The 14,044-nt window shown below is 34.6% G+C and overlaps 1 non-coding gene across 1 annotated transcript; it reads right to left on the bottom strand.

Annotated features, from left to right (window-relative positions):
• Positions 1 to 456: 456 nt before the first annotated feature.
• On the bottom strand, positions 457 to 562 carry LOC125497266 (small nucleolar RNA R71). Its single transcript, XR_007273895.1, has one exon. It is a non-coding gene; the product is annotated as a small nucleolar RNA R71 (small nucleolar RNA).
• Positions 563 to 14,044: the final 13,482 nt, after the last annotated feature.

Genomic DNA, 14,044 nt, shown 5'->3' with positions numbered 1-14,044 from the left:
GGTCTCTTGATCGCGAGATCGAAGCTACAGCAAGGAGATTAGGAGGTCAAAGGAAAAAACAACAACAAGAATCAACAATGGGAGACGAAGCACCACCAAAGTCTCTACGGGAATATGCTATGCCTGATGAGACCACCACTACCATTATCAGACCAACAACAACTGCTACACATTTCGAGCTCATGCCACAGTTCATCCAGTTCATCTCACATGACTCATATGCTGGAACACCCAAAGAGAGCCCTACTGATCATTTGGCTAACTTCTTAGAAAAATGCAATACTTTGAAATTAACAAACGTTTCTGATGATTTAATTCGATATTATGCTTTTCCTTTTTCTCTCAGGGATGAAGCAAAGGAATGAGTTAAGGAAGAAGAAGTGAGGAAGATTGCCACATGGCCAGAACTAAAAAAAGGCTTTTCTTTACAAATTCTTCCCTCCTATGAGAACTTTCAAGTTCATAAATGAGATACTGGTTTTCAACAACATGAATTGGAGTCTCTCTATGAAGCATGGACGAGATACAAGGCTTTGCAAAGGCAGTGTCCACACCATGGCATTCCCGAGTGGCTATAAATTCAGACATTTTACAATGGTCTGAAGCATGAAGTTCGAAGTTCTATTGATGCCATGATCTGGGGTATTTTCATGGCCAAATCCAGAAGCTGCGAAGACATTGTTGGATGATATGGTGCCACCAATTACTTGAATGACTGGAGTATGTCTCGTGGAGCCCCTAAAAAGGGAGGTAAGTATGAGGTTGATGCTATTGCTACTTTAACTAACACTGTGCAAGTTTTGGAAGCTAAAGTTGATCAATTGAGTAGCGGATCAATAGCACCTGTTTGTGAGATTTGTGAAGTGCAAGGTCACTCATTTGATAAGTGTCAATACAACACCATGGTAGCGGTAACTGAGCAAGCTAATACCCTCCTAAACACAAACACAGGACACAATAACCCATATTCAAACCATATAACCCAGGTTGGAAGAAATCCAAACTTCTCTTACAAAATAACCAACCTCAACCTTCACCACAACTTCTACCACCCGGTTTCCAACAAAGGGCACCATTCAACTCCTCATCCTTAACATCCAACCTTGAAACCATCATAGAGAATTTAGCTTCTTCTCAGGCAAGGCAAATTGAATATCAAGCGAAGCAGGATGACTTCTTCAGCAACTCCCTTCAACAAATTCATGCTCATAATAAAATGATGGAAATCAGATTACCCAACTTGCTCAGCAAATCAATCATCTCTCAAAACCTTCAGGCCAACTTCCAGGGCAAACCGAACCAAACCTAAAAGGGTATATCCATACTATCTCATTGAGAAGTGGTAGAGAATTGCAAGATCCCATATAGGAAGATGAATGACAAAGGAAGAGTGTAAAAGAGTCCAAAAAGCTGAGTGAAGAAGATCAAGGCGAAAAGTGTTGGAAGAGGAAGCTAAGGAGACTGAGAAAAAGGAACCTATTGTCATACCTATTGCACCATGAAGCCACCTGTCATTCCTCAAAGATTGGCACAAGCAAAGCTAGAGAAGAAGATGGGAAGTTCCTTGATATTTTGAAGAAGTTGCACATTAACATCCTTTCTTGGATGCTATCTCAGAGATGCCTTCTTATGCTAAGTTTTTGAAAGACATGCTTTCCAACAAGAAAAACATTGAAGAGAATGTCACTGTTTCACTAACAGTTGAGTGTAGTGCTATTTTGCAGAACAAGCTTCCAAAGAAGCTAGGAGATCCAGGCAGTTATTCTATTCCTGTTAAGCTTGGTAATATTGAGATCAAGAATGCCTTATGTGATCTTGGGGCAAGTGTCAGTCTCATGCCTTGTCAATCTGCAAGAAGCTCAATATGGGTGAATGAAACCCACACTCTCCTTACAACTAGCAGATAGAACAGTCAAGTTCCCCTTGGCATCCTTGAAGATTTCCTCTTAGAGTCGGAAAATTTTTCATTCCATGTGATTTTGTTGTTATGAAAATGGAAGAACATGCACACGTTCCTGTTATTCTTGGGAGACCCGCTAAAGACATATTTGATATGAAAAAGGGAAAAATCACCTTGGAAATAGGTGACGAGAAGATGAAGTACACACTCGCAAACTCCAAGGCTTCCCCATCTATTGGAGAAATTGTTGATAAAGTGGATGTTCTCAATGAGGATACCCCGGTTATATCCTTCTTCTATGTCGATTGAGAGATCACTTGCAAAAATCCAACATTCAGTTGCTGAGATTAAGGCAAAGCAGTGCATTATTAAGAAGAACTTGTCATTCATATTCACAATTTGGAAAACCTCAATACTTGGATGCAGTCACCAGGTTTCGATCCCTTCGCTTCCCTCCTTAGTGAGGATTTGTGAGTACCCTGCCCCTTTCTTTGTGTCTACTCTTTACCTTTGTCACATTGCGGACATTGTGACATGCTAGCTTGGGGAGGGATTTACCACATCATCTGTACATATTCATCATTTAGGCATTTTTACTTTCCATTTTTGCATATAGTTTCATTATTAAGTTGCATTTTAGGTTGCATTTAGGATCGATCACTGCTGATAGTACACACTAAGCTTGGTTTTATGCTCATCTCTATGTGAAGTCTAAGCATGATTTGAATAACTCTGAATATTTTGATCTCTCCTTGCTCGTTGTGATTTGAATGGTTTGTGGTAAGACGGTTTGATCCTCCCAGGGAGACTTGACTATGCTTGTTAGCCAAAAATCTACCTAGTGAGGTTATTTGAGCCTAATGGACAACATTTTTTTAGTCTTTCTTTTCATGTGTGATGCTCTTCCTTGATTATTATCCTCTAGAACTTGCATTGATACTCCTTGAGACCACATTGACTTGTTTTTGCATTGAATATGATTGAGGCATCTGTTATTTCTAAGCTACCTAATTAACCAAATGCCACTTACATTGATTACTCTCTTTTTGTCACCCCTCTGAGCCTAGCCTATTTTTCTTGATTAACTACATCTTTAGCCTTTACCTTGTCCTACCTAGGGAATGTGAAGCCATGTTGATGAGGTTAAACGTGACATTAGAGATATTTTGTGGTGTTTAATTGTATTGAGTTCACCACCTCATAGCTGCTTTCTTTGAAACTCCTATCGATTTCCTCTTGTAGGAATTTGTTAAATCCTTTAGTGAAAAAATAAGAGAAAACAAAAGAAAAAAAACTGTGATTTATGTCTTTAGTGCGTAATAAAAGGAAATTGAAGTTTATAGTTGAGGAGTTATGAAGTAGCCAATGAAAAAGAGAAAATGAAGTGATATTAAAATGTGTGTGAGGTTTGATAATTGTTGTCAAGGGTGTATGAAAAAAAGGCTTCACTTTCCCCTTTGAGCACCACTTTTCTAGAACTTTCCACACCCATACTTAAGCCTTCATTACAACCTATATAAAGCCTCATGATTCTTCATATAACATAGTCCGAAGCGGTGGAGAGTGAGAAGAATGTGCAAGCTTATGGTAGGATATAGTCAATGGAATGGAGCTTTGAGCGACTATTTACCTTTTATACACATGAGTGTTGTGTGCACGACTAGAGTGAGGGTTTATCATGTATGGTCAAGGCAAGCTTGGGGGAGAAAGTGGTAGTATTGGTTGTCAAGTCACAACTATGAGATTAGGATTTAGATTGAATAGTTTTGTGTTTATTCCCTTCATGGTCTTATTTTACATTGAAGATTGATTTGAAAACCGTGTTGTGTGTGTGCTTGAAGAGTTTTTCTTCTTTCCCTATGTTTCATGTTGGAATGCTTGTGGACAAGCATTAGTTTAGCTTTGGGGGAGTTTGATATGTCTATTTTATATAGAGATTTTACCTCCGTCTCATTCATTATTGGTCTTAAATGCGCTCTTTGGAGCCATTTTTACTACTAATGTGCTCCTTGTAGTGTGTTTATATTTTCAGATTGATCATTGTAGGAATTCGCACATTTTAGTGCATTTCCTACTCATTTATATCAGTACAAGAGATGATGTACTTTCGAGAGCATGATCATTGAGTTGGAAGAGTTTTGAAGCAAAGCGAATAATAAAAGAAGTAGAAAAATGACTCCAGTCCACTCTTTTGATTATATCTCAAGTTATACAAATCCAAATTAGTGATTAAAATTGTTGTTAGATTATTAAGAGCTTTCCAACGAGTGATCATTTGCCTAATTCCGACGAATAACGAAGGAGTTATGGCGTTTTAAAGATTGCGATTTTGTACAGTCTGACGACCGCCCGGCCTCCCGGGCGCCCTTACATAGCCAAATTTCATCGTTTGGAGAAGATTTTGATGAAATAAAATATTTTGTTGCGGGCCCGACCGGGCGGGGCGCTATATCCTATTCTACGGTTTATGACCTGATAACCGTCCGACCGGGCAGATTCCGCCCAGGCCAGTCGGACGAGACGATTTTTAGGCCTTTTTGAGCGCGTGGTGCGCCAGTTTTATGAGACATATAAATACTTATTTTTTTAGAGTTAAAAACTACGCTTTTTATTATTAGAGAAAATAGACTATTAATTTTTAGAGAGCTTTTGAGAGGACTCCATTGTTGAACATCGATTTCTACAAGCTTGATTTCTTCAAGTAAAGACTAAGTTTTTCTAATCTCTTCTTTTCCTTCATTATTATTATGTCTTTCAATTTATTTATTATTTGCTTTGTTATTTCAATCATGAGTGAGTAGTTTTATAATCTAGGGTTAAGTTAAACCCTAGCGATGATTAATACATGAATTCCTCCATTAATCCCAAGTTTATGTGATTAATTGTTCTTTCTTGATTGAATTGTTCTTATTTTCATTATCATACTAGGGATAGATGATTTTGAGTTGATTCCTTATATCTTGTTTTCAATGGGAATTGAATCTAGATGGTTTTGTTGATTCAATCAAGAGTATGAATATCTCTATGGGAATAAGTAGATAGGATTACTAGGAATTTAATTGTGATGCCATGTTTGATGTCTCTTTCTTGCATGATTCCATGGGAATATGTTTGATTGCTTGTTTAGAGTAGCCATTGGTGCTCGGGAGAGGTCTTTGGTAGCTATAGAGTATATTACTCCTCTTGAATCATTGATTATGTTTATTGGGATGGAAATTATTCATGTATTGGGCGTGCTAGTGGGGATACTTAATTCTAGATGTCTTTATTGATTGATTATATATACCTTGTGTGTTCCTAGTAGTTGTCATAGTTTAGTGTTATTATTAGTTCAACACCCTTTTCATCATTGTTTGTCACTTGTTTAGTTAAATTGAGTAAAGATACCTAGTGTTTAATACTATTTGTCCCTGTGGATTCGACCCTGACGTGCCCTGCTACATAGTTAGGAGGTTAGTTAGGAAATTACTTTTGTTAGGTGCGTGACACGCCTATCATTTGCTAGGACAGAAGAGAAGAAATCTCTTGCTTTTAGGTGGTATAGGCGCCATTAGAGGGAATAGTTTAGGGTTTCACTTTCTCTCTCTTGTGAAAAGAAAATGATTAATGAATTGATCACCTAAACCCTAATATTGTATCCAATATATAATAGATGAGTCATAGACTAGTTAGGAGAACTAATTTTCGTCATATTCCCATTAGGACAGGCCCGACCCTAATCTTAAACGGATTGGGATGGCTTTGTCCAACTTGTCCTACAATGCGTGAACTCATAGGATTGATCTATATTAGTTATAGGTCCAATCCACATTGTCCTATTAATTATATTTATTCTCTAGCAAAAAAATACGATTACTAAAATAATTTAACTTTATTATCTTCATAATATTATTCCTATTTATATTTAGTAATTATCGGGATGTCTAAGGACATATTCCTTCATATATATCCACCATTCAGTCTCATGATAATTTCCTGAGTTTGTTTGCAGATTCTCCCTCAAGTAATTTCTTAGCCAAGTCACAAGTGCACTTTCCCATGGCTCCACGGCAGCATTCAGGATTCACTTCAAGTTCACCATTTTACCCCATAGATCTTTCAGCCTTAGTAGTACTCACTCACACTGAGGTTTTACTACTACAACTTCATCATGTCTTTTCAGCCGGTATAGTTAAGGGGAAATGGTCTGACCATACGTCCATACCACTCAACAATCTCTTCCCATAGTCTTCTGGTGGACTGTATAGGTACCAAGGTGCATACAATTTCAGGTTTCACGGTTGCAAGCAACCAAGATCTCACAATGTAATCGATCACATCTCACCCAATTCTGCACATCTTCATGTCCAGTTTCGAGTGTGGGATGTTTTGTAGCTAGGAACCCCAACATATTCTTTGCTCCAAGAGCAATATTCACACTTCTACTCCAAGAGCAATATCTCACAATGTAATATGATGCTTCCTAGTTCCTAGAGAACTTGCTGAACTCTCACTCAAAGCAATGAAAGAGGGTCTTTGTAAGGTTTGTTTTTTGAGCTTTGGTTTGTGTTTGGGATTATGTTTTGGTCTACCGTTTATTGATGTTTGGAAAAAGCTTAGAATTTTTACTGTATTTTACTAAGGAAAGCCTTATTAACTCTTAAAATCACAGGATCTTTCAAGCTAGCTCTAATACCATAAAGAAATTTGCAAGACTCTACCTTTGGTTTTCTTGTAGTTCAAAAATTGCACACAATTTTCTTGTATATACATTACTCTATCAAACATTGTATTACAAAAGCTTAGAAAATTGTAGAGAGAAGGGACATATATGCCTTATATACAAGTGAAAGTATTGGGTCAGACCGTCTGACCCAATACTTTCAGTCGAACGGGCTGAGCCCAACAAAGCGCGCGGGCTTTTTTTTTAATATTTGTTTTTATTTTCAAAAAAAAAATTTGACGGTTTTGAAACTGTTTTTTTATGTAGTTCGTGCTTGATTCTTTATAGTTTTAAAACTGTTTCTTCTCTCTTAATTTCTCATTATTTCTAGTTTTGCTCTTAATTTTTCTGCTTTTCTGCTGTTATGGTTAAGAGGATCAGAGATGAAGTTTCTAGGTATAATTTGGTTTGATTTTTGCTCCATTTTTTTTCAAATTCTTAGTGTGTTGTTGTTGTAACTGTAATACAACCCGAAGTCAAAGAAGGTGAAAATTGACGCATCTTCAGGAAAACATTTGGTTGTGTCTACAGCTGGGAAGAAGAAAGTGAAAGATGGTGATTATGATCCAAGGTAATAGGTATCATTCACATATGTTTTCAGTTGATGTTATTTTTCTTTCATTTAGACATTTCTACCTTTCATTTGGTATTTTTGATTTTGTTTTTCTTTATTTTTGGACGTTTTCAGTTGATTCTTGTATTTCTTTCATTTTATTAGGGTTTTTTTCAGTTGATGTTGTCTTTGTTTAAATTTACATATTTTTTTTTGGTGTGTTTTAATTGTTGTTTTGTATCATTCACATATGTTTTCAGTTGATGTTGTTTTTTCTTTCATTTAGACATTTCTACCTTTCATTTGGTATTTTTTATTTTTTTTTCTTTATTTTTTGACGTTTTCAGTTGATTATTGTATTTCTTTCACTTGATTATGTTTTTTGTTTCAGTTAATGTTGTCTTTGTTTCATTTACATATTTTTTTTTTTGGTGTGTTTTAATTGTTGTTTTGTATCATTCACATATGTTTTCAGTTGATGTCGTTTTTCTTTCATTTAGACATTTATTCCTTTCATTTGGTATTTTTGATTTTGTTTTTCTTTATTTTTTGACGTTTCAGTTGATTATTGTATTTCTTTCAGTTGATTATGTTTTTTTGTTTCAGTTGATGTTGTCTTTGTTTCATTTACATATTTTTTTTGGTGTGTTTTAATTGTTGTTTTGTATCATTCACATATGTTTTCAGTTGATGTTGTTTCTCTTTCATTTAGACATTTATTCCTTTCATTTTGTATTTTTGATTTTGTTTTTCTTTGATTTTTTGACGTTTTCAGTTGATCTTTGTATTCTGTCAGTTGATTCTTATATTCTTTCAGTTGGTGTGTAAATTCTTTCAGATTGTTATTGAATTGCTTAATTTGTTTATTTGGTTTGTTTAATGATTCATGTGATTTTTTATGTGTTTCAGTTGTTTGTTTATGTTTCAGTTTGTTGCTTGTTTATTTCATTTTGTTATTTTTTCCTCTCAGTTAGTGCTTCTCTTTTCATTTGGTTATGTTACTTTGTTTCAGTTAGTCTTATTATTCTTTCAGCTTTTGTTGTTTTTCTTTCATTTGGTTTTGATATTGTTTATTTGATTAAACTTTCTTTCTTTCACCTGTGATAAATCATTGTCTAAGAAGAAAGGCAAAGCTGATTTATCACCGGTGAAGTTTACATTTGCAAGGTCTAATCCAGACGAAGAGAAAGACACTTTTGATCGATCGTATGTATTTTCATTATTCTCCTTTTATATGATATGATGGTTTCTGTCTTTATTTTTAATTTATTTTTGTTCACTTTTCTTAGGAAATTGACAGAGCAAGAAATTAAGTCTATTAGTCTACATGTATTGTCAGATTATTCTCATTTACATGAAGTTGTTAGTGACCTCAGTGATCAGCAGCAAAGAGACATTAGGGAAATTGGTTTTGGCAGTCTTCTAGATATTAGGATAAAGAAGTTATGTTCGAATCTCTATTTGGAGTTGTTGCTGAATTACAATGCTTCCGGAATGATGTTTATGACAAAGAATGGTAAAGTAATTTTTAATAAGTTTACCACTAGGGATGTTTTGGGAGGTTATTGATGATGATGCTTTTAGGAGGAAAGGTAGTCAGGTTGAGGCAGGAAGTGCCAGGAGGGATTGGCATAGGTTGCTTGATGTTTCTGATCCTAAGAAGCCATATATTAGTAAAAAAAATTGGGATGATTTTTTTAAGAAGTATGAAAGTGGGGATGATTTTAAGAAGTTGTTTGTTATTTTTTGCTTGTCAAAGCTCCTTTGTCCACGTGCTGATTTAGGGCCTACCCTGAAGTGTGCCAAGAGTTTGGAAGATGTAACTATGATTTCAAGCTACGATTGGTGTGAATATGTCTTACGAAGTCTTTGTACTGCTGTCTTGGACTGACATCATAATATAATGATGAGGAAGAACGAGTTGGGACAGAAGAAAGTGACATTTAAGCTTCGGGGATGCATGAGTGCTCTGGCTCTTGCTGTTATTCACATCTTCAAGTGTCGTAATCTGGATTTCTCAAATGTGAGTAAGCCATTTATCACTTATTGGCAGGAAGATAAGCATTTGAGTAGTGTTGTGAAGCAGTTTGAGATCAACATGGATTTTATTCTGCCAGTGAAGCGTGAAAAAGAGAAGGAGAAAGATAGCAGTAGAGTACTTGAGTTTAAAGCTCCTAGTGTTAGTGTTGTTAGTATAAAGTCTGCTTCTCCTACAATAAAGGTTGTTGAGGGTCCATCACCTTCAACTAGGCAGCTTGTTATGGATCTACCTCATACTTTGATGACTGATGAGGAAATAGATGCTCTTGATTTCCTGTGAGTTTCTTACATCTTATCTTTTTATTATTTTTGTACTCTTAAACTCTAACTGAAGATTGTTAAACTCTAACTGAAATAATATCAATACCAGCTGAAAATTATATAAATACCAAATGAAACTATTTTGTTTTTATTTCATTCAAGTTTTCATTTGATTGCTGGATTGTTTCAGTTGGTCCATTTTTTTTGTTTTTTTTTGTTTCTGTTTGGCTTTCTGTTGGCTTTGTGTCATTATGATATTCATTTGTTTATTTCTTTGTTTTGCTCTTTTAATCGAAGGAATATGTGAAGAACATGCACAAGTTAAAGAGGAATGTGCTTGCATTCTGTCAAGTGAACTTGGATATTGCACAAAACATTCGGAAAGAAGGCGAGAAGCTGTCTCAAGACAGTCTTTCTCTGGATGACGGTGAAGTTTTTAATCTAGAGTTTTTGAATCAAATTGATGACATATGCATGCGTCATATGGCAGCGAAAGAGAGCACAAACAAAGTTAATCCTACAATTGCATCGTTGGTGAAGCAGAATGTGCATTTCGAGTTGGAAAGAAATGAAACTGTTCCTGATTTGGATGTTGGTGTTCATGGAGATGAAGAGAAAGGAGGAAATAAAGATTATGGAGGCAGTAAGTTCCTTTCATTTTATTGTTTTCATTTGATTGTTGGAGTTTTTAATCTGGTGGAAATAAAGATTATTGTTTTCAGTTTGAGTGGAATACATTTGTTTAAATGAAAAAGTTAAAGAGGTAACTGAAAGAATAAAAAGACCAACTGAAAATTGTGACACTCTAACTGAAATAATATAAATACCAGCTGAAAATTATATAAATACCAAATGAAACTTTTTATATTTGTTTTTATTTCATTCAAGTTTTCATTTGATTGCTGGATTGTTTCAGTTGGACCATTTTTTTTTTCATCTGGTGGAAACATTGTTTCAATTCTTGTGTATTTAGCTTGTTTTTTATTGTTTTTGTTTTTGAATGAAGATGATGAGAAAGAACCAAAGGAAGATGATAAGACGAGGAATGCTGATGATGATCAACTAAAAGATGGTGATGATGATGATGATGATGATGATGATAAGGATGACCAGAATGCTCAGGAAGATAATGAGACAAAGAAGCAGCTAGATGATAGTGATGATTCTGATGCTTGTCTTCAAGGAGATGAAGAGAAAGGAGGAAATAAAGATTATGGTGACAGTAAGTTCCTTTCATTTTATTGTTTTCATTTGATTGTTGGAGTTTTTCATCTGGTGGAAACATTGTTTCAGTTTGAGTGGAATACATTTGTTTAAATGAGAAAAGGTTAAAGAGGTAACTGAAAGAATAAACAGACCAACTGAAAACAGTGAAACTCTAACTGAAATAATATTAATACCAGTTGAATACATATAAATACCAAATGAAACTTTTTCTATTTGTTTTTATTTCATCTGGTGGAAACATTGTTTCAGTTTGTCAATGAATTAATTCATTTTTTATTTTGTGTGTTTTTCAGCTCTTGTTTATTTAGCTTTTTTTTATTGTTTTTGTTTTTGAATGAAGATGATGAAAAAGAACCAAAGGAAGATGATAAGACGAGGAATGCTGATGATGATCAACTTTAAGAGGTTAAGGATAAGGATAAGGATAAGGATAAGAGTGTTACTCATGATTATGGTTTGGAGAAGAGTTCTTGTGAGAAGCAGATTGTTGATTCTACACCTATCCCTACTTCTACCGCTGCTGTTGAAGTTGTTGATCTTTCTACTCCTCCTCCCATTGTTGAAGTTGTTGAGAACGTCTATAATAGAAGGTCTTCGAAAGTTGATTCTTCTGGTAAAGGGAAAAAGATATCGAATTACGTTCGCCTTCTGCGTCATTAGCGTCCTGTTGGTGGTCCTGATAGTGGTCCCGCTTTTAAAGGTGTTGATCCTTCATGCCCTTCATTCCAACTATTAACTCTGAGTCTTGTTGCTGAGGGTGTTGGATGTGCAGACAGTGGTGAGGGTGTTGGAAGTTCAATTCCAATCATCACTCCAGTTAAAGTAAAATATCCTCGTGTAAGTATAGTTTTTGTTTTTTTAGACTGCATTTTGTTTCAGTAGGTATTAATTTATTTTTCCGTTTGTTTGTATGTGTTTTAGTTTGGTTATTTTTCTGTTTTAGTTAGTGTATGTTTCTTGTCAGTTAGTATTAATTTATGGTTCAGTTAGTGTATGTTTCTTGTCAATTAGTATTAATTTATGGTTCAGTTAGTGTATGTTTCTTGTCAGTTAGCATTAGTTTATGTTGCAGTTAGTATCTATTGCTTGTCAGTTAGTGTATGTTTCTTGTCAGTTAGTATTAGTTTATGTTTCAGTTAGTGTATGTTTCTTGTCAGTTAGTATCTGTTTCTATTTCAGTTAGTGTATGTTTCTTGTCATTTAGTATTTGTTTATGTTTCAGTTAGTGTATGTTTCTTGTCAGTTAGTATATGTTTCTATTTCAGTTAGTGTATGTTTTTTGTCATCTAGTATTTGTTTATGTTTCACTTAATATATCAGTCATTTTTTTTAAGTATTTTTTTTTCATATTTTAATGCAATGCAGGGTGATGGCTCTTATTCTTCTCTTGTTCAATCATCATACAAATTATACCTAAGAATCATTCAAAGTCAGAAATTCTTTCAACACCTGAATTATTGAAGGGGTGGGACTATGACTATAACTCGGAGAAATCTGAGAAAGTTTCGAGTGTGGAGGAAAAAGGTGATGATTCTGAGGATGATGATTTGGATAAACTCATTGACAAGATTGCAAAACATGGAGTTGATTATGAAGAGCCAAAAAAAAGAAGAGGAGGAGAAGAAAGATGTGGAAGACGTAGCTGGTGTTGGTTCTTCTTCTGCACCTGGTTTGTAGGCTATCCCTGTCAATAATTATGGCCTAATCTTGTGTCGAAGCTTGCAGCAATATAACAAGTACCTGAATGATCTCTCTCCTGAAAACGTGTTGCTGGTTGATTATCTTTTCTACAATGAGTTTGACGACGTTTCAAGGTTGTCATTGGATCCAAATTCTGAACCTACAAAGACGAAGAATTGGATGCTGCAAGATGAACTACAAAGTGATATCATTGTGGACTTCGAGAATCACGACAGCATCTACTCGGTTCAGTTGTACAAGTTTGACCTTGTTAGCATGCCTCGTCACGGTTGGTTAACTAGTGGAGTTATTGATGGATGCGCATATATGTTTAATAGGCAAGAAGAGGAATCACCTTCTGCAAAGAGGAGATTTTGGTTTAATTTGATACCTTTTGTAAGTGTTTCTATCTAATATAGTTTTATTTTTTCAGTAAGTTCTTCAGTTCTTTTTATTTTTCACTTCTGTTGATGGTGTACTATGTGGTTAGTGTTATGGCTTAGTTTAATTTGCTCTTTTTTTTATTTCAGTTGGTCGTATTCTCTTTTCATTTTGTATTATACATCTGTTTTCAGTTGGTCATATTATTTTTTCAGTTTGTTTTTAGTTTGTCATATTATGTTTTCATCTGTTTTCAGTTGGTTATTTACTATCTGTTTTCTTTTGTTGCAGAACTATATGAATTAGATGTGTGAAGAGAAGGCAAAAAAGGTTGAGTTTGATAGTGAAATTGCTGAAAATGAGATTATTTTGAAGAAGTTGGAGGGCACTAGTGAATATGATGAGAAATTGAAAGAATGGGAAGAGAAGAAGAAAAAGATGATTACAAAAGAAGATGATTTATTCTTCAAGAAATGTAGTGATGCCCTTTCTGCATGGGTGAAAACATTTCCAAGGAACGATATTCGACAAGCTGGACTTGTTAGTGGGACTGTATTGTTGTTTACCATTTTTTTTTCCTTTTGATTTCAGTTAGTTTGATATGTTTCAATAATTGATAGTATTATGCTTACTTCTGATAGTTTTGTAATTGTTTGAGCTAGTTATAGTTTTGATTTCATTTTGTGCTATTTTTTTTGTTTCATTTAATTTGCTTCTTTGTTTCAATTGACATCCTTTATTGTTTCAGTTGAATTTAATAGTGTTGTCATTTGGATTAATTTATATTTCAGTCAGTGTTTTCAATCTTTCAGTTAGTCCGAGTTTCTGTTTCAGCTAGTTCTCCAAGTTTATCATTACTTTTCATTTTGTGTTTGATTTAGTATTGTTAGTATTTCATTTAGTTCTTTGTTCTCTTTCAGGTAGACTTATTGCTTTTGTATCTTATGTGTATATTCCAGATTCTTGTTCCTGTTCACAAGGATGATCACTATACTGTTTTGGTGTTTAACAAGAAAGCTAAAAGGATTGAAAACATTGACAATCGTACAGACATGAATGATATTGAGAGATATGTTTATGAGGGATTTAACAGTCTTACATACTTTGTACGTATCCTTTTGTGATGGTATTGTTTTTCATTTGATCATTATGTTACTCGTTTATTAATGGTTCTTTACTTTTCTTCAAATGCAGTGTCGTGTTTTTTATGCTTTTGTGCAAGGTGGTAATATGAGCTGTCGTGATTTTGATCATCTCCAACATTGGGAGAAATTAAAGTGACTCTTTTTTTCCCTTGGAG

The sequence above is a fragment of the Beta vulgaris genome, chromosome 4, assembly GCF_026745355.1.
Source record: "Beta vulgaris subsp. vulgaris cultivar EL10 chromosome 4, EL10.2, whole genome shotgun sequence".
Taxonomy (NCBI): Eukaryota; Viridiplantae; Streptophyta; class Magnoliopsida; order Caryophyllales; family Amaranthaceae; genus Beta; species Beta vulgaris.
The sequence above is the reverse complement of the archived record's forward strand: the minus strand, read 5'-3'. Positions and strand labels throughout refer to the sequence as shown.